Source organism: Ahaetulla prasina, chromosome 7 (assembly GCF_028640845.1).
Source record: "Ahaetulla prasina isolate Xishuangbanna chromosome 7, ASM2864084v1, whole genome shotgun sequence".
NCBI lineage: Eukaryota > Metazoa > Chordata > Lepidosauria > Squamata > Colubridae > Ahaetulla > Ahaetulla prasina.
Genome location: NC_080545.1, coordinates 3,224,271 through 3,244,050, shown reverse-complemented (window position 1 = coordinate 3,244,050; position 19,780 = coordinate 3,224,271). Strand labels below are relative to the sequence as shown.

Here is a 19,780-nt window from a genome sequence, read left to right as displayed (position 1 = left end):
CTTGGTGCATATGCTCTCAGTGTACATAAAAGAAAAGATACCTTCATCAAGGTACTTATTGTTAGGGATGTGGTGGCTCAGGGGCTAGGATGTTGAGATTGTCAATCGAAAGGTTGGCAGTTCGGTGGTTCGAATCCCTAGTGTTGCCGTGTAATGGGGTGAGCTCCTGTTACTTGTCCCAGCTTCAGCCAACCTAACAGTTTCGAAAGCAGGTAAAAATGCAACTAGAAAAATAGGGACCACCTTTGGTGGGAAGGTAACAGCGTTCCGTGCGCCTTTGGCGTTGAGTCATGCCGGCCACGTGACCACAGAGACGTCTTCGGACAGCGCTGGCTCTTCGGCTTTGAAACGGAGATGAGCACCGCCCCCTAGAGTCGGGAACGACTAGGACGTATGTGCGAGGGGAACCTTTACCTTTTATGTATTGTTAGAAAGCTTTAAGTTAGTTTTTGTCTGTATAACATGAGTATGTATGTATACGCAGGTATGCCGGGTTTTTTTAAAGTAATGCTGAACAATATTTTAAAGTTGGTAAAATATTATGGACCAGATTTGAAAAGATGAGAATGATGGATATATATTATTATTCCCCTGCAGCAAGGAGATGCTGAGATGGTTCAAAGGTTTCTTTTAATCCGAATAAGAGATTATATTTAATTTTGTCCCTAGTTCGAAATTGCTTCCGGATTTTGTGTCTGCGATGAGAGAAAAAAAATTGAAACTTCGATTCCGTTTTTGTAAATTAGACAGGCTTCTTGTTACAGAAATGGCTTGTAAATATTGCTGTGTAAAAGCAAAAAGTTTTCATTGTAACGTTGTGACCTTTGACTGTGACAAGGAGAGATGGAAGTTGATTTTTTTTCCCTTTTTTTCTTGCATTATATTATTCCCCTTCTTTTTCCCTTCCTCTCTTCTTACTTTTCCATGGTTTTTTTTTCTTTCTATTTTATACTTTGATAAAACTAATAAAAAAAAGTTTTTAATTGGGACAACCATTCATTTAGTGGTTGTTTGAAGTTACAACGGCAGTGGGGGGGGAAAGTGACTTATGACCATTTTTCACACTTAATGACCGTTGCAGCATCCCCTGGTCACGTGATCGAAACTCAGACCCTGGGCAACTGACTTGCATTTATGACGGTCGCAGTGCTCCAGGTCGTGTGATCCACTTTTGCAACATTCTGGCAAGTGGCAACAACGGGAAAGCCTGATTCACTTAACAACCATGTTACTAATTTTAATGCCTCCAAGGATTCACTTAACAACGGTATCAGGAAAGGTCGTAAAAAGGAGGAAAACTCACTTAACAAATGTCTCACTTAGTAACATCAATTCTGAGCTCAATTGGGGGTCATAATAAATCAAGGAATATTTGTTAGCCACACCAATCAAGGCTCAAGACTAACAATATGTCTAGTTTAATGAAAAGAAGGACTAGGGGAGACATGATAGCATCTTCCAATATTTGAAGGGCTGCCCCAAAGAAGAGGGAGTCAAGCTATTCTCCAAAGCACCTGAGGGCAGGACAAGAAGCAATGGATGGAAACTAACCAAGGAGAGAAGCAACCTAGAACTAAGGAGAAATCTAACAGTGAGGACAATTAACCAGTGGAACAGCTTGCCACCAGAAGTTGTGAGTGCTCCATCACTGGAGGCTTTCAGGAAGAGACTGGACATCTATGGAGATGCTCAGTCATCCAGATCACGATTGTCCCAAAGGTGCTTGTTTTAAGACGCAACTGGACTTTCTGGTTTTTTTCTTTGAAGACGTTTCGCTTCTCATCCAAGAAGCTTCTTCAGCTCCGACACCATCCAGTCATAGCTGAAGAAGCTTCTTGGATGAGAAGCGAAACGTCTTCAAAGAAAAAAAACCAGAAAGTCCAGTTGCCTCTTGGAAAAAAAAAACAAAAACACTTTTGGGTCAAGAGAGTAGACAGCCATTTGCCTGGAATGGTCGAGGCTGGGTGTGCTCCTCGAGCAGCGGGTTGGACTAGAGGACCTCCAAGGTCCCTTCCAACTCTATTATTCTATCTTCTACGTTATTTTTAAAGAGATGGCAGCTGCAAGTGAGTCTTTACGTGAGTGCATGCCTCTACATGTCAAAAAGCTTTGTCAACGACCTTCAAGTTTAGAAGATGTTCAGTGTACAAACAAAGTTCTCACACAAAATTCTAAGATGTTCTTAGTTAAGATGCGGGCAGGGAGAAATGCCCTAAAAGGATAGTAGCCTATCCATCTCTATATAACTACAATTCAATGTTTTTTATGTGTTAAAGCGTGACTCCTGAAATCCATCCACCGAGTAGCTCTTACAGGAGCTGCGATATCCAATCGAGAGAAATACTTCAAAGAGGTTAAAGATTAATAGAATATTTTTTTTTTGTAGTCCAGGGAATATAAGCTCTTGTCTAGAACTCTCTTCTCTCGGCTAACAGGGGGGAGAAAAATCTCTCTGCTTCCATAATAATTCTGACTACAGGCAGCCCTTTTTTTTTTATTATTTGCATTTATATCCCGCCCTTCTCCGAAGACTCAGGGCGGCTTACACTCTGTCAAGCAATAGTCTTCATCCATTTGTATATTTATAGACAAAGTCAACTTATTGCCCCCCCAACAATCTGGGTCCTCATTTTACCTACCTTATAAAGAATGGAAGGCTGAGTCAACCTTGGGCCTGGTGGGGCTTGAACATGCAGTAATTGCAAGCAGCTGCTGTTAATAAAAGACTGTCTTACCAGTCTGAGCCACAGAGGCCCTTGACTTGCAACAGTTCGCTTAGGGACCGTTCGAAGCTACGACGGCACTGAAAAAAGCGACTTAGGACCGTTTTTCACACTTTACGACCGTTGCAATATCCCCAGGGTCAGGTGATCAAAATTCAGACGCTGGGGAGCTGATTCATATTTATGACGGTTTGCAGAGTCCTGGTGTCATGTGACCCCTCTTGCGACCTTCTGACAAGCAAAGTGGACGGGAAAGCCCGATTCACTTAACAACTATGGCAAGAAAAGTCGTAAGATGGGGGCAAACTCACTTAAGAACTGTCTCACTTAGCAAGAAGGATGTGGGGGGGAGGAGTAAAATTTGGTAAAAATTAAAAATTTCAGGGTGAAGTGTAAGATTAGATATATAATATAAAATAACAGAGAAATTTTTTTATTATTTTATAATTTTATATTATTTATATAAAATTTTATATTATTTATATAACATAAAATAACAGAGAGAAAAGTTTATGTCCTGGATGTGAGATCCCTCGCATCCTGGACATAAACTGTTTCAACTCCTACCCTCAAAACGACGCTATAGAGCACTGCACACCAGAACAACTAGACACAAGGACAGTTTTTTTCCCGAAGGCCATCACTCTGCTAAACAAATAATTCCCTCAACACTGTCAGACTATTTACTGAATCTGCACTACTATTAATCTTCTCATCGTTCCCATCACCAATCTCTTTCCACTTATGACTGTATGACTGTAACTTTGTTGCTGGCAATCCTTATGATTTATATTGATATATTGACCATCATTTGTGTTGTAAATGTTGTACCTTGATGAACGTATCTTTTCTTTTATGTACACTGAGAGCGTATGCACCAAGACAAATTCCTTGTGTGTCCAATCAAACTTGGCCAATAAAAAATTCTATTCTATTCTATTCTATTCTATTCTATTCTATTCCATGAGAGAAAATATATCAATGAAAGCATGTAAGTTGTATTGGACAAGAACTAAAAGTTGCTTGAATATGAAACCTGGCCAATATTCCGTTCAGAAAAAAATGCATTGTATGTTGTTGTCGTGTGTTAAAAAATAAAAAAACTTATTAAAAAAAAAAAGAACTGTCTCACTTAGCAACATAAATTTGGGGCTCAATGGTGGTCGTAAGGTGAGGACTACATCTGTATGCCTAAGAAATCCAGCACCTAAGAACTACTGAGGAATTGGAAGCAATTAGCCAGACAAAAAGATTTTTGGAAGACAAATTTGTGGATAAAACAATTACAAAAATACTGGTTTGCAAATATATGAGAATAACATTCCTAGGTCTGCCATTATTTAGAAGATAATTTATAAGGCGATGGGGAAAATAAACAAGAAAACTACGGGGACCGTAAGCTGAACACGTGTATATATATATATATATATATATAAAAAAAAGATGGCAAGAGAAGTCGTAAAATGGAGCAGCTCCTTTAACAAATGTCTCGCTTAACAACAGAGTTTGGACTCATTGTGGTCATAAACTGAGGACTATAAACTGTACTGCATTTCAACAAGGCATGTAAGGGGGAAAAACTCCAGCCCAATAATTAAGCCTAATAAATAATAAATAAATAAGCACAATAACAAGGAACACTTATATTCACCTTTAGACACATCCAAACTTGAGAGATAACTTGTGAGAAATATCTTAAACTAATAAAACCTAAGTTCAGATCCCTTTTTCCATACTTAAATGACCACAATGCATATAAGCAACTTTGGGTATCAAAACCCCTCATCTACATCATAAATCTCATTCAGATGTTTAACAGTTGTAAAAACTCATCTGCAATCCTATAGTATCAAAATAAATAAGTAAATTACTTATTCCTACTTACAAAGCCCTGGAAAATTTAAATTTCCCCATAACCACAGGCTACGCGTTCTCCTATTGTTGGGCTAATTCTTCTTTCAGATGGGAATAATTCTCAATTTCAATAATAATAATAAGGCGGCTCGCCCTTTGAGCCAATCGAGATACATAGATATGCAGTCAAGATATGCATAGATATGGGATCAGATTCAGCAATGATATTTTTCAACCCCTTCCCCCCCCCCACTGTGTATTTTTCTCTTCCCCACCCCCCCAAAAAATAATTCTGGGTCAGCCATTCAAAACATCACAAGGAACGGTTACACAATGTAAAGAAAACAACTAGCAAGTTTGGCTCTTAAGAGCTGCTTCTTTTTCAACAAGCAAAGAAGAGAAATGCGATAACCACCGATTAAAAAAACTTATCCCATGCCACAAAAACTTTTCTTTTTTAAAATGCTCATTATTTTCCTCGTAACCAACAGCAACCTCCATCCATCTTCCCAAAGCAAGGGCAAGATTACAGGAGAAATTTCATCACGTATCTTTCTTTTACTCCCATCTGCAAAATATACTTCTATAATCCTGGAGGATCGTTATCACCATTATTCGTATTTTTTCTCTCTCTTTTTTTGGGAAATTAAGGAGCAATGGGTTTCCTTCTTCTTTCTTCTTTTCACCCGTTCGGCCTGCTTTTAATTTTAAACTGGTCCTGATGCCACTTTGGCACGATTCAGAAATTCCACACACACCCACCAAAAAACCCCCACACAAGGCAGATTTCACAACTCAGACACACAAATTTTCCTTGCTCTTCTTCCCACTGTTAAGGACAGCTTCCACGCCACCCAGGCGTAATTCTACGGGGCATTTCCCCAAAATTGTAAACTGGGCCAGATTGCATTTTGATTTATAAACATTCCTCCAGCTCACAAATTCTCCAACAGGCAGACAGGCAGGCAATGCTGCTTCTGGTCACGTCAACCTGACATCCGACTGTGGGGAGGGGGGGGCGAAATGCACACCAGAGCAGAGGATTAAAGACACAGAAAACCCACACACAAACTTTGAACTGCAGATCCGTGAGTCAGAGAAAGAATTTTTTTCTGCCTCCCCCCCCAAACAAAACAAAATAAAATTTTTAAAAAATCAGAAATCCAGTCTCTACTATCAACACCGGCCTCCCCCCCTCCCCCTCCCCCTCCCATCATATCCTATGCAGGCTTACTCAGAGTGTGCTGGGAAACTCAACAGAGTTAGCAGAAAAGTATGCAGAGGGTGGAAGTCCAAGGTTTTTAATTAAATGGAAATGGGGAGAGAGGGAGAGAGGGAGGGGGAGGGGGAGAGGGAGGGGGAGGGAGGGGGAGGGAGAGGGGGAGAGAGGGAGGAAGAAAGAGAAGGAAGAGGGGATGATTGCTCTACAATTGCTACTGACTCTAGCCTTACTTGAAAGTAAATCTCATTTCATGAAAGAGTTTTTGATTTCTCCCCCCCCCCTTTCTTTTCAAGTCAAGTCTTAACTCCTGGACAATGTCTGAAATTTTCTTAATATCGTTTTCAGAAGTTAAACATTAAACGGAGATGAGAGGGAAGGAGGGAGGAAGAGAGAAGGAGAGAGGGGGAAAGGAGAGAGGGAGGAAGAGAGGAGAGGGAGGGATGAAAGAGGGATGGATTAAGAGAGGGGAGGGGAGGGGGAGGAGAAGGAGAGAGGGAGGGAGGGAGGGGGGAAAGAGGAGAGGGAGGGAGAGAGGGAGGAGGAGGGAGGGAGAGGGAGGGGGAAGGAGAGAGGGAAGGGGAGAGGTAGATAGATAGAAGGAAGAGGATTAATAAACTATCTACTCTGCGGAGGTGAAATTGGGAGCTTTCTAGCCTCTTTGGGTCATACGGAATAAAGCGAAATAAAGGCATTTATACGCAGGCTTGTCCCATCCAGAAAAAGGCTACCGGGTCTCCTTCCGTACAGACCGAGTCCCGAGTCCCACGGAATTGCCAGCCCTGGTTTCGGAGTAACCTTCGATCCGAATGCACAGCCCAGATTTCTCCTGCCTGCCTGCCTTCTCTCTCGCTGAGGAGGGGGAAAGGCTGGGTGGCCAAGAGGGATCCGGAGGGAAAAGGGGAGGAGAGGAGAGGGAAATTTTGTGGGGGGGGGAGGTCCAGAAGGGGAAGAGGGAAGTGAGGCAGGAAAGGGGGGAAAGGGATTGGCTGAAGGGGGGAAGAGGAATGGATGCAAGGAAAAGGAGGAAGGGAGGGAGGGAGGGAGGAAGAAAGGAAAGGAAAGGAAAGGAAAGGAAAGGAAAGGAAAGGAAAGGAAAGGAAAGGAAAGGAAGGAGGGAGGGAGGGAGGGAGGGAGGAAGGAAAAGAGTGGGAGGGAACGAGGAAGGTGGAAAAGGGAGGAAAAGAAGGAAGAAGGGAGGGAGAGGAGTGGGGCAGGAAAGGAAGGAGGGATGGAGGGACGGAGGAAGGAAGGAAGGAAGAAGAGGAGCAGGGAGGGAGGAGAAAAACGGAGGGAGAGGAGGGGCAGGAAAGGAAGGGAGGGAGGAAAAGAGAAGTGGGGGAACGGAGGAAAGGAAGGAGGGAAAGGAAGAAGAAAGAGGGAGGGAAGGAAGGAAGGAAGGAGAGAGAGAGAGGAAAAAGGGAGGGAGCGCCGAAGTTTCTCCTTACCGCTTGGCCAGGACCAAACCGGCCGAGGCGAGCGCGGAAGCGGCCCCGCAAGCCGGGCTCCCCGCCCCCCGCCGGCCAGGGGCGGCTCCAGAGCCCCTGCCTTCCCCGGAGAGCCGCGGCGAGGCGGCGGCGGCGGCGAAGGGGAGCCGGCTTGGCCGGTGGAGCAGCGGCGGCGGAGCTCCGGGGCGGCTTGTGCCGAGCGAGGGCGGCGGAGTTCGGGGCGGGGAGGCGGGCGGCGACCCTCCGGCCAGCTCCTCCCTCGGCTCCGGCGCCTCCCCAGCCCGGGCTCCGGCCGCGCTCGGGTTACAGCCGCCGCCGCCGCCACGCGCGCTCCCGGCTCTGCCGCGGGGACGAGCCTCGGCTCGCCCCCGCCTTCCTCCTCTCCCCCCCCCCAACCCCACCCCGGGGGCTCCGCGGAACGGGGATGGGATGGATGGGATGGGACCCCCCCCCCTCCAGCCCTTAAAGCCGCAGCGGGGACCGCTTCACACGTTCCCAGCCGATGGGAGTTTGCAGCCCCGCGCGGGATCCCTTCGGCTAGGAACGCGTGAACCGGTCCCGGCGGAGTACGACGGATTCACACGTTCCCAGCTAAGGCGATCTTCCATCCACGCGCAAGATCTGCACGCGAGATCCCCTCGGCTAGGAACGTGTGAATCGATCCCGGGGGAGGAGGAGGAGGGGGTCCTTTTCATACCTTCCAAGCATCCGCGCGCAAGATCTACACGCGAGATCCCCTTGGCTAGAAACGTATGAAGAGATCCCCCTCCACCGGGACCGGTTCACACGTTCCCAGTCAAGGCGATCTTGCATCCGCGCTTAAGATCTGCACGCGAGATCCCCTGGGCTAGGAACGTGTGAATCGATCCTGGAGGAGGAGGGGGACCTCTTCACACGTTCCAAGGATCCACGCGCAAGATCTGCACGTGAGATCCCCTCGGCTAGGAACCTGTGAAGAGATCCCCCTCCACCGGGACCGGTTCACACGTTCCCAGTTAAGGTGATCTTGCATCCACGCGCAAGATTTGCACGCGAGATCCCCTGGGGTTGGAACGTATGAACCGATCCCGGCGGTGTGGGGAGAACCTCTTTACACGTTCCCAGCCAAGATCTTAGGAGCCCCGCGCAAGATCCCCTTGGCTAGGAACATGTGAACCGATCCCGGAGTAGGGCACCGCTTCACACGTTCCCAGCCAGAGATATTGCATCCCCGCGCAACATCTACACGCAAGATCCCCTTAGCAAGGAACGTCTTCACACGTTCCTAGCCAAGGCGATTTTGCAGCCACGCGCAAAACCCGCGCGCAAGATCCCCTTGGCTACAAACTTGTGAACCGCTCCCTCCTGCTTTAAAGGGCCGGAGTGGGGGGTCCCAGCCCCGTTACTCGGAGCCCCCCGGGACAGACGCGGGTATGTTTCTCCCGGGATGCGTGTTTTTCTTTTCTTTCTTGGCTGGCGTGTGATTCCTATCCTGCCTTTCCTCCAAGACGGTTAAGGCGGAGATTTCCCCTTGATTTCACATTCACACGTGCGCGCACACGTGTGCAACCGATCGTTCCCAGCCTGGGGCGGGTAGATGGAGCTGTGCGCTTTGGATCGCACCCAACTTTCTTGCTTGGATAGAATCTGGATCCGCGCAGGGCTTTGCGCCAGCTTCTTAAACTAAGCCTGTCTTTTTTTTTTTCTCCAAACGCGGGGAAAGAACGCGTGTTTTAGATTTGCGAGTCCGACTCAACCAGAAGCTGATGGGCTGGGATGAAACCGAAAGTGAAAGTAAGGAAAGTGAAATTTGCTGGGAAATTGGACTCTCTCTAAATTAAACTGGAAGGGAGGTGTGTTTTTTTTCCCTTTCCCAAAAAAAAAAAGTCTGCTTTTTATTATTGCCCTGCGAACCGCATGGGTGAAGTCACTAAAAATGACTTTTTGAAAGTAGCCTTACTTTTGAAAACACAAACTTTGTAAAACTGCTCAAGTTTAGCATCCTGAATAAATTTTTACCCCCAACTTGGACGACTTTAGAAATGTGATTTCACGCCATCTGAGGAATTCTGGGAGTTGAAGTCCTTGCATCTTATAGGTTGAGAAATGCTGGTTTAAACCGTGTCATCTTATTTTTTATATTTGTTTTTATTAATATAAATAAAAAGAGCAATGTGTTTAAAATCCATATAGATGGTGTGTGGTCTAGTTACAATTCTTTTGTGTAATATTCATCGTAGGAATAAGAATAGTATTCTCTAATAGTAATCTCATATTAACAGTGTTTTTCTCTCATAAATACATATTAATTGTTAATACTAATCAAAATTAATCAAAATTAATGTTTCAGTAATCAACCCTAATACAATTATTCTTTCTCTTGTAATTTTAGAAGATCTAACTCATGTTTCTCTTATTTAACCTTTTTTTTAAAAAAATAAATAAATAAACCATGTCATCTTAACCTGATAGAAACTACCTGAGAAAACACTTGTAAACGAAGATTTGGATCGCTCTTCGCATGACTGCTTAAACCTAGTTTACCCCTTCCGGCAGATACAAGTAGTCCTCGATTTAACAACAGTTCATTTAGTGACCATTCAAAGCTACAACGGCACGGAATAAAGTGACTTACGACCATTTACCACCGTTACGACTCTGTAATTATTATACAGAGTTATTACATATAATTATTATGATAGTTTTTATATAGGAATGCTCATATACCTACATTGTATCTTAGATAAGGTACTGGGACAATTTATCCGTGAATATCAAAAAAAGGAGAATATTTGTAGCTCAGGGTTGAAATATGGGAGCCCTTGGTGCTCCCTGAGCTTGGTGGTTTTCTTGCAGACATTTCATGACCCAACTAGGTAACACCATCAGTGCTAAAAGGGGCATCTGCAACAAACTCCTTTCCCTTTTAGCACTGAGGATGTAACCTAGTTGGGTCATGAAACGTCTGCAAGAAAACCACCAAGCTCAGAGAGAACTAAGGACCCCACAGTCGTTGTCCTTCTCCTTCTCCTTCTCCTTCTCCTTCTCCTTCTCCTTCTCATCTTTGCAAACCCCACTCCCTTCTAGCACTGATGATATAACCTAGTTGGGTCATGAAACGTCTGCAAGAAAACAACCAAGCTCACACAGCACTAAGGACCCTACAGTCCTTTTCTCCACCTCCTCCCCCCCACTTCTTTTCCTTCTCCTCCTCTTCCCTTTCTCCTTTGCAAACCCCACTCCCTTCTAGCACTGATGATGTTCCCTAGTTGGGTCATGAAACGTCTACAAGAAAACAACCAAGCTCAGGGGTCACCAAGGGCCCCTCATAAGATACTTTGATTTACGTTTTTCTGTCTCCCTCCAGCCACCTGACCCCAAAATCCTTTCCTTCTCCACCACTATCCACACATCAGCCTCGTGTCTTGTGTGGTCTCTGTTGCGGCTGATTTTTTTATAATAAGGTTCAATTCCCGGTTGAGCAAATTCTTGTCCTTGCAACAAACCATGGTTAAACCAATAATGGTTTAGTAGAAGAGAAAGGCAGCCGTAGACAACTAGCACGGCAAGGAGAAGCTTCTTACCTAGAATCTGTTTCTTATATGACAGAGAACTCTCCCTTGCAGTTTTTTGTTTTTTTTTTGCTTCTGGTGTACGGTGTTTCCAGCACGAACTACGTGCAGTTGTCAAGCAAGAGAGATCAGCTGCACAACCAACATTTTTCTAGACGAAGGAGGCATTTCCAGGCATGACAACAAAGCCGACCATCCGATGTTCAGAAACTTATCTTAAGTCGATAGCGCGGACTCTGCCTGGAAGCATCAATGCGGGCTCAGCCCTGGGATTCCTGTGTGTGACAAGAGGAGCAGCTGAATGTAAGTGTGTAGGACGGAAACCAGAAGCTGTTGAGACCGAGAGGGCTTCTTCGGGTATAACAGTTCCTCCTGAAACCCCTGCGGCTTAACCGAAGGACATCGAACAGGTTCAGGTGTTGTGCTGAGCCGATTCTGATTTGACTCCCCCGTAGCGTTAAAAATTAAAAGTTGTGCGCTTCTGCGTCGGAGGACAAAGCCTGAAATAAACCCTGCTAGGTGACACATTTTGTAGCGCAGGGGCAGGAGTGAAATCCAGCAGGTTCTGACAGGTTCTGGAGAACCGGTAGCAGAAATTTTGAGTAGTTCAGTGAACCGGCAAATACCACCTCTGGCTGGCCCCAGAGGGGATGGGAATGGAGATTTTGCAGTATCCTTCCCCAGGAGCAGGGTGGGAATGGAGATTTTGCAGTATCCTTCCCCTGCAGGGGTGAAATCTACTTACCTTCCTTACCAGTTCAGAAGTGCATGCGCCGCGCATGCGCAGAATGTAAAAAACAGATTACTTCCTGGTTAAAACCAGGAAGTAATGACACCTGGCCAGGTGGGCGGAGCTTTGCTCTGCCATCACTACCGGATCGCCGAACCAGCGGCCACGATCGCTACCGGATCGCACGATCCAGTCCGAACCGGGAACATTTCACCCCTGTTCTCCTGCCATGCTCACTAAGCCACACCACAGCACACCAGGCCCACCAAGCCACGCCTACAGAACCGGTAGTAAAAAACTTTTAATTTCACCACTGAACAGGGGTGTCAAACTCTAGGCCCGGGGGCTGGATCTGGCCCGCAGGGTGCTTAGATCTGGCCCGTAGGACTGCCCTGGAAGCCGCAAAGGACTGGCCCGCAGTGCCTCTGCCAGTGAAAACGGATTTCGGGAGGGTTGTGTTCAGGAGGCCGTCGCAGCCGGAATGGAACCCGGGAGCCCGTTTTCACTGGCAGAGCCCTCAGGCCGCCACAGGCGTCCCCGACAGAAGTAACACTGAGCTGGTTACGCTCACCCTGGCCACGCCCACCTCGGCCCCCCAAGGTCAATAACACAATCCTGATGCGGCTCTCAATGAAATCCAGTTTGACACCCCTGTGGTAGAGTTTAACACAAGGGTCCCCCGCACATGGGCTGCAATCCAATCCTGGGCTGTGGCCTGTTTGAAACCGGGCTGCAGGAGAAACGGGCAAGCACATGTACGAAGCTCCGCTCAGGTGAGCAGAGGGTCCTTGGGGTCGCGCGAGTGGAGCTTCGCGTGTGAGAGCGAGTGTGTGCCACTCACCCAAGTGGAGCTTGGTGGAGGGTTATGTACGTGTGCCTGCCACTCACACAGACACACACCCATGCGGTGCCGTGCCTGGCCGCCAAACTGGAAAGGTTGGGGACCGCTGGTTTAACAGGTTTCATTTCCCATTCAGAATAGCAGAATTGGAAAGGACCTTGGAGGTCTTCTAGTCCAACCCCCTGCTCAAGCAGGAGACCAGATACCATTCCAGGCAAGTGGCTGCCCAGTCTCTTCTTAAAAACCTCCCGTGGTGGATCACCCACAACTTCTGGTGGCAAGTTGTTCCACTGGTTAATTGTCCTCACCGTCAGGAAGTTTCTCCTTAATTCCAGGTTGTTTCTCTCCTTGATCAGTTTCCGTCCATTGTTTCTTGTTCTGCCTTCTGGTGCTCTGGAAAATAAATTGACCCCCTCCTCTTAGGACAGCTCCTCAAATATTGGGATACTGCTATCATGTCACCCCTAGTCTTTTTTGTTTTTCCACTCGACTTCCCATTAGCCCAGGTTTTATTCTCTGGCTGCCGAAAGTTTTCTAAATCTCTTCCTCCATTTAGATTGGAACTCCCTGACTTGATTGACAGAACATCTGAAGCTATGACGTGCTTTCTGCTTGTTTGCCAGGTATGTTTGTTATTTATTCAGAAAACCATGGCGTAAAGCCCAGGATTTGAAAAAAGAGGGGCGATTTCTTTGGAATGACAAGTGTGTGTTAATGCTTCGTTTCAGATATAAACAGCCAAATTCTCTTTTATTCGGTCTTGGGAATCCAGTAGGTTGTGTGTGACATTAAGTTGACAGGTTCGCATGGATGAGTCAGTTCAAAATAATTCCCAGACCATGGCTTGGTGCAAATGCTAGGTCGGGGTCTCCAACCTTGGCAACTTTAAGACTGGTGGACTTCAACTCCCAGAGTTCCTCAGCCAGCAAAGCTGGCTGAGGAATTCTGGGAATTAAAGTCCACAAGTCTTAGAGCAAAGCTGGCTGAGGAATTCTGGGAGTTGAAGTCCACAAGTCTTAAAGTTGCCATGGCTGGAGACCCCTGTGCTAGATTATAATCAGTGGTAGTATTTAGCTGGTTCGGACCGGTTCGGGAGAACCGGTAGTGGAGCTCGCGGGTGGGCTGGCTTCAGGGGTGAAATGCTACCGGCAAATAAATAAATAAATAAATAAATAAATATAATTTTTTTAAAAAGTAAAGTAAAGTAAAATAAAGTAAAGTAAAATAAAATAATAAAAGCTACCGGTCCAGGCGAACCGGTAGGAAGAAAAAGCTACTGGTTCATCCATATCGGTATTTCCGACGGTCAGCTGTGCCATGCGATTTATATTCACTAGAAAGCAGGAAATCCTGCTTTCCAGTGAATCTAAATTGTGCGGCACAGCTGTTTCCTCCCCCCCTCGCTGTTCTACTTACCTTCAAACGGCCCCTTTTTTCCATGTGAAGCATGCGTTCGGCACGCACCGCAAATGCGAGGACAGCAAACCAGTGGCAACCTGTGGAGGATTGTACCACTGCCCAGCGGAATGCTGTCGTATTTAGCCACGTTGTCGAGGCTGGGCGCATGCGCGAAGGTGCGCGCACGAGCAAAGTACTTGGGCGGAAGCCCAGGCATATGCACAGAAGGTGCTTGTGCGCATGAAGCATGGTAGCGATATGTGAAACCCACCTCTGGTTATAATATGGCTTCTTTGCTTTGGCCTTGCTTTTGTCACGTGGACCCAACTATTGGGGGGTTTTAAATGATAATTGAGGGCTCATGTATGTGAACCCAGCCAAGTAGCTTAAACAGCAAGCCACGGTTGTACAATCCATAGTTTGGGATAATATGTAAAGTAGAGCCACAGAATTGTCTTTTCAAGACATTAACACGTTCGGCTATAAATAAGAGATGTACGTGCCAGCACAAACTCTATTATGAACCTGCTCCAAGGTATATATATCAAGAGTGTTAAATCTGATTATAGAGAACATGTTTCTGCACGGATTTATTATCCATCAGCCGCTGATGAAAAGTTTTCTGTTTTATTTCTGTTCCTTCAGAGACTCCAGGTACCGATTGTACAGAGGCAAAAATGAAATAATAAGTTTCATGGAAAAAATAATCATTCAATACACCAGCCTATATGGGTAATCCTTCACTTAGTGACCAAAGTTGCAACCTGTTTGAAGAGGGTAGGATTACAATCCAGGTCCAAATTGCCGATGGTCAGGCCTTACCTCCTGCGGTCATGTGATTACATTTCCGGCACTTAGCAACATGACTGCAGTTATGGCTGTCTGCAGTCATGTGACCATGTTTTATGATGGTTTCCCCCCCCCCCACTTTCCAGCTTTCGACAAAACCACATCCTAGCAAACAATGGGTTCACTTAATGTCAAGCACCGGGGAAATCAGGAGATTCAGACAATCCCAATGAGTATAAAGATTTTATTGCAAGCTTAAACTCTCTACAAGAATCTGAACTACTAACAGTCAAGGGAAATTAGCGGGAGATAAGGAATTCACGGTGGGCTGAACTGAGATATCTTGTGGGCGCGAAGGAATTCAAGGCTAATGACACATTTGACCCCTTCCCTCGGACTCAGCCGGGTCATCTCCTACACTTAAGAACCACCGCATTTGCTTAGTGACCACAGCACAGAAAGGTAATAAAATCTTGTCATCCCTGTGACCAATCCATGTTATAACTTTTATGACTTAACAAGTCATAATGGGCAAGTCTTCATTACGGTCATAACTCAAAGATCAAGTATATGTCAGCTAATGCATTTGCTGGGAAATTTAGGACCAGCTGTCTGTGCAAACTTGATAAATTAGCAAGTCAGTCTCCATTAGCATCCTCATTATTTTCATCTCAGCAAAAAATGAGCGCAACTTTTGTTATTAATTTAAACCGAAATGGTGGCCCGTTGTTGTCTTCTTGTGTGAATCAAACCCTCATTCTCCAGAACAGGGATCTCCAGCCTTGGCAACTTTAAGCCTGGTGGACTTCAACTCCCAGAATTCCTCAGCTATCTGATAGCAGATAGCTGGGGAATTCTGGGAGTTGAAGTCCGTCAGGCTTAAAGTTGCCAAGGTTGGAGAGCCCTGGTCTATTTCAACTCCCAACAGCTGTACTATCTAGGTACGCAGAGAAAAAACCCAAATATTTCCAGTTATTTTTTTCTTTTCTATCTCAAAGAGATTAGCAGGTTTACTACCAAATTTACACAACCAACAGTTCCTCTCTCTCTTTTTTTGGGAGTTGAAGTCCGCCGGGCTTAAAGTTGCCAAGGTTGGAGACCCCTGCTCCAGAAAGCTCAATGAGTCGCTTTTCTACGGCTTGCTCTTAAATACGATGCAATTGGGGGGTTTGATTTAGTTACAGGGGTGAAATGTGAAATTTGTTACTACTGGTTCTGTGGGTGTGGCTTGGTGGGGGGGTTTAATGTGACTGGGTGGGCGTGGCCAATTTTTATTTTTTTTTACTTTTAAAAGCATTTTTTCTACAACCTCTTCGACCGAAGAGGTTGTAGAAAAAATACTTTTAAAAGGATCCTCTGACAATCCCAGCTGAGTTGCCTGATCGTCAGAGGCTTTTCTTTTCTTTTAAAAGCATTTTTTTTTTGCCTTTAAAAGAAAAAAATGGCGATCAGGCAACTCAGCTGGGATTGTCAGCTAAAAGCGTTAAAAGCGTTTTTTTTCTACAACCTCTTCCACCGAAGAGGTTTTAAAAGCCTCTGACGATCCCAGCTGAGCCGCGCGATCATCAGAGGCTTTTTTTTTTTACTTTTAAAAGTAAAAATGCTTTTACTTTTACTATTGGCTGAAGAAAAAATGCTTTTAAAAGTTAAAAAAAACCCTCTGATGATTGCGCAGCTCATCTGGGCATGTGGGGGGGGGCAGAGATTTTTGCTACCGGTTCTCCGAACCACCCGCCGCCATCGCTACCGGATCGGGCGATCTGGTCCGAACCGGGAGCATTTCACCCCTGGTTTTAAGCATATATTTATGCACTTTTCCCTCCTGACATTTATAGCTTGCCAGTCCAGAAATACAAGCAGGCAAGATTTGCATAGCCAACAATCAACCGACAATAAACCATGTTCTGATTTGCAGATGCTTTCCTGCAGTGGAACTAACCTGATAACTCTTTCAGGATATAATTGGGCCATTTGATGGCTAGAAAAATTAGAACACTTCAAAAAAATCACGACTGTGCGATGCATTTTCCAGCCTAATCTACCCTGCATGCCCAATTGACCTTATTTGTTTCATTCAAGATGCAATTTCTCACGGCATGTCGTAGGATTTGTGTCCTACAAACGGAAAGCGTGCCAGCAGAGATTTAGAAATTAACGTATATTTTGAAAGCAGAAATCTATTAAGCTCCGTGGTTCTCAGTGTAATTTGTGGGACTCTGCCCTGCTGAATTCATTATTATTATTATTATTTAAATCTGCTTTTACTTGTCACTGAAATGAACAAGATGGTTCTCTTGAGGGGGGGGTCAAACATTTATCCCAATGGGTTTCAACCTTTGTAACTTTAAGAATTTCCCAGCCTGTTGGCTATTTTCATGTTTGTGTACTTTTTTATTATCATGATTATTATTATCTCTTTTATGCACCAAGACAAATTCCTTGTGTGTCCAATCACACTTGGCCAATAAAATTCTATTCTATTCTATTCTATTCTATCCATTAAACATGAAACTCAGTCAACTGAACATTCAAAAAGGCATCACAAATACCATTTAAGATTTAAGATTTCATATTCAATTTGATTCAAAGTTCAACCACCGACCAGTGCGCTCCCATAGAGAGGGCCTCCTCAGGGTGCCGTCAGCCAAACAATGTCGGCTGGTGACCCCCAGGGGGAGAGCCTTCTCTGTGGGGGCTCCTACTCTCTGGAATGAGCTTTCCCCAGGACTTCGACAACTTCCCGACCTCAGGACCTTCCGCCGTGAGTTGAAGACATATTTATTCTTCCGCGCAGGACTGGCATAAAATTAGTTTTATTAGTAATTTTAAAGGGGTTTTAATGGGGTTTTTATGCTGTAATGTATTTTTAAATGATGGGCCAAATTGAATAAGCTTTTTAACATTGGTTTTATATTGTATTTATTGATTGTTGTTTTTACCTGGCTGTAAACTGCCCTGAGTCCTTCGGGAGAAGGGCGGTATAGAAATTAAATTATTATTATTATTATTATTATTATTATTATTATTATTATTATTATTATTATTATTATTATTATTATTATTATTATTATTATTATTATTAGTTGGGACTGGTAAAGTCCTAACCAAGGATTTAAGAGTTGTTAAGGTAGCATCTGAGTATATAGGCAGTTCCGAGTAAGGTGCTTTTTTGCAAAGTCAGAATATTCAGGTCTGATAAGCTCAGTATTTTGATTTATCTAGGCAACCCTTTGAGTATCGCTCCAAGGGCTCCTATGACTATTGGTACAACCATTGAGTTCTTCTTTCCCAATTGCTCAACTTCAATTTTTTATTTTTTCTAGTTGCTTTTCTAGAGCTTTAATGATTGTATTTATTATGCAAAAGAAAAAGAAGGAAGGAAAAGGGAAGAGAGGTACAAAGAGGAGGAGGAGGAGGAGGAGGGGAAGAAGAAGAAGAAGAAGAAGAAGAAGAAGAAGAAGAAGAAGAAGAAGAGGAAGAGGAAGAGGAAGAATTAGGAGGAAGAGAAGGAGAAGTAGAGAAGGAGAAGGGGAAAAAGAAGGAGTTGGAGAAGAAGAAGGGGCCGGGATAGCTCAGGCAATAGAGAAGCCTGTTATTAGAACACAAAGCCTGCAATTACTGCAGGTTCGAGCCCGGCCCAAGGTTGACTCAGCCTTCCACCCTTTATAAGGTAGGTAAAATGAGGACCCAGATTGTTGGAGGGGCAATAAGTTGACTTTGTAAAAAAATATACAAATAGAATGAGACTATTGCCTTATATACTGTAAGCCGCCCTGAGTCTTCGGAGAAGGGCGGGATATAAATGTAAACAAAAAAAAAAAAAAGAAGAAGAATCAGGAGGAGGAGTAGAAGTAGAAGGAGGAGGAAGAGGAGGAGGAGGAGGAGGAGGAGGAGGAGGAAAAGGAAGAGGAGGAAGAGGAATAGGAAGTGGAGGAGAAGAATCAGGAGAAAAATCAGAGGAAAAAGAAAGAAAGAAAGAAAGAAAGAAAGAAAGAAAGAAAGAAAGAAAGAAAGAAAGAAAGAAAGAAAGAAAGAAAGAAAATTTCACATTGTTTAGTTTAGTTTCAGTTTATTACAGCCATAGGTCAGAACAAATAAAAAAACACTCAGTAAATATACAATTAAAAATTCAAGATTTAAATAATACATATCAGATAAAATTTATGATAAAAACTAGTTATCTGTTATGTAACTTAAAATTAAAATACTACTGACATCAATCATGTAAAATACCATTCCTATAATTAAAATACATGATCTCAGCCAATAGGGCCACTTCCCAATTTACATGCGTGGAGAACCGTCAAGTATGTGAGTAAATGTATTTTTCCCATAACTCTTATATATACCTCCAAAAAGTTGGCATCAGTTCACATCTTCCCAAAATCCCCAAAGCTTTAACCAAAGACTATCTATTATTGACCTCACCCCATTCCTAAGAGGTCTGTAAGGGGTGTGCATAAGAGCACCAGCGTGCCTACCGTTCCTGTCTTAATGTTCCCTTTGATTGTATACAATTCATATGGTTATTTCATGCTTATACTTATATATACTGTTGTGTTTGACAAATAAATAAAAATAAATAAAAAATAAATTTATAATTCGGTAACCAATTTTTTTTCTTATGGACATTGCAACGACACAAAACTTTGCCACTACACGTGTAGTAGCCGGATTTGAGTCTTGGAGGAGAAAAATTTCACATCGCTGTCTTGCAAGATGGAATTACAAATACCGCATTGGGCTGCGGGAGAGTGGTCGTGGGGGAAAGTGGAGGTTATATCTTCCTTTGAGGCCTACTTGGATCATGCTGGGAGTTGCATCCAGCTCATCTGGAGAGAATTAAGTGAGAGGAAAGCTGTTCTCCATCAATACTGAAACGAGGGCGGCTCATTTTCTGAGCTCTTTGGCCGCAAATACGCAACTCGTAAGTGAAAAAAAGAAACGAAAAAGTAATCACGATACTCATTCCTGCAAAATGCACTGGAGAGCTTACACCCTGGGTAACTTCCCTCCTCTCCTGCGAGTAACGTCATTGTTGGAAAGGCTTTCGACAGGAAACGAAGGCGAGACCAACCCCTCTCGGATTCTGCTCCCCAAACCAACTTGCACATCTGCAACCGATTTAAAACTGCTGCCTCATATCTGCTCCTCCCTGCGGTCCTTTTTCAAGTCGGGTGGGTGGGGGGATGAAAAATTATTCTCAAAGCAGACGCATGCAAAACGA

At 44.4% G+C, this 19,780-nt stretch overlaps 1 protein-coding gene across 3 annotated transcripts in view; it reads right to left on the bottom strand.

The window, feature by feature from the left end:
* The window catches only part of RASSF8 (Ras association domain family member 8), a 94,443-nt gene extending 86,901 nt beyond the window's left edge, over window positions 1–7,542 (bottom strand). For 2 of the 3 annotated variants that reach the window (XM_058189629.1, XM_058189628.1), the window contains exon 1: window positions 7,245–7,542. The gene's annotated coding sequence lies outside the window, so the exon portion shown is untranslated. Of the gene's footprint in view, window positions 1–6,527; window positions 6,622–7,244 lie in introns of those variants that run through there. The other variant, XM_058189631.1, reaches the window with a different exon arrangement.
* Between the last annotated feature and the right edge of the window lie 12,238 nt (window positions 7,543–19,780).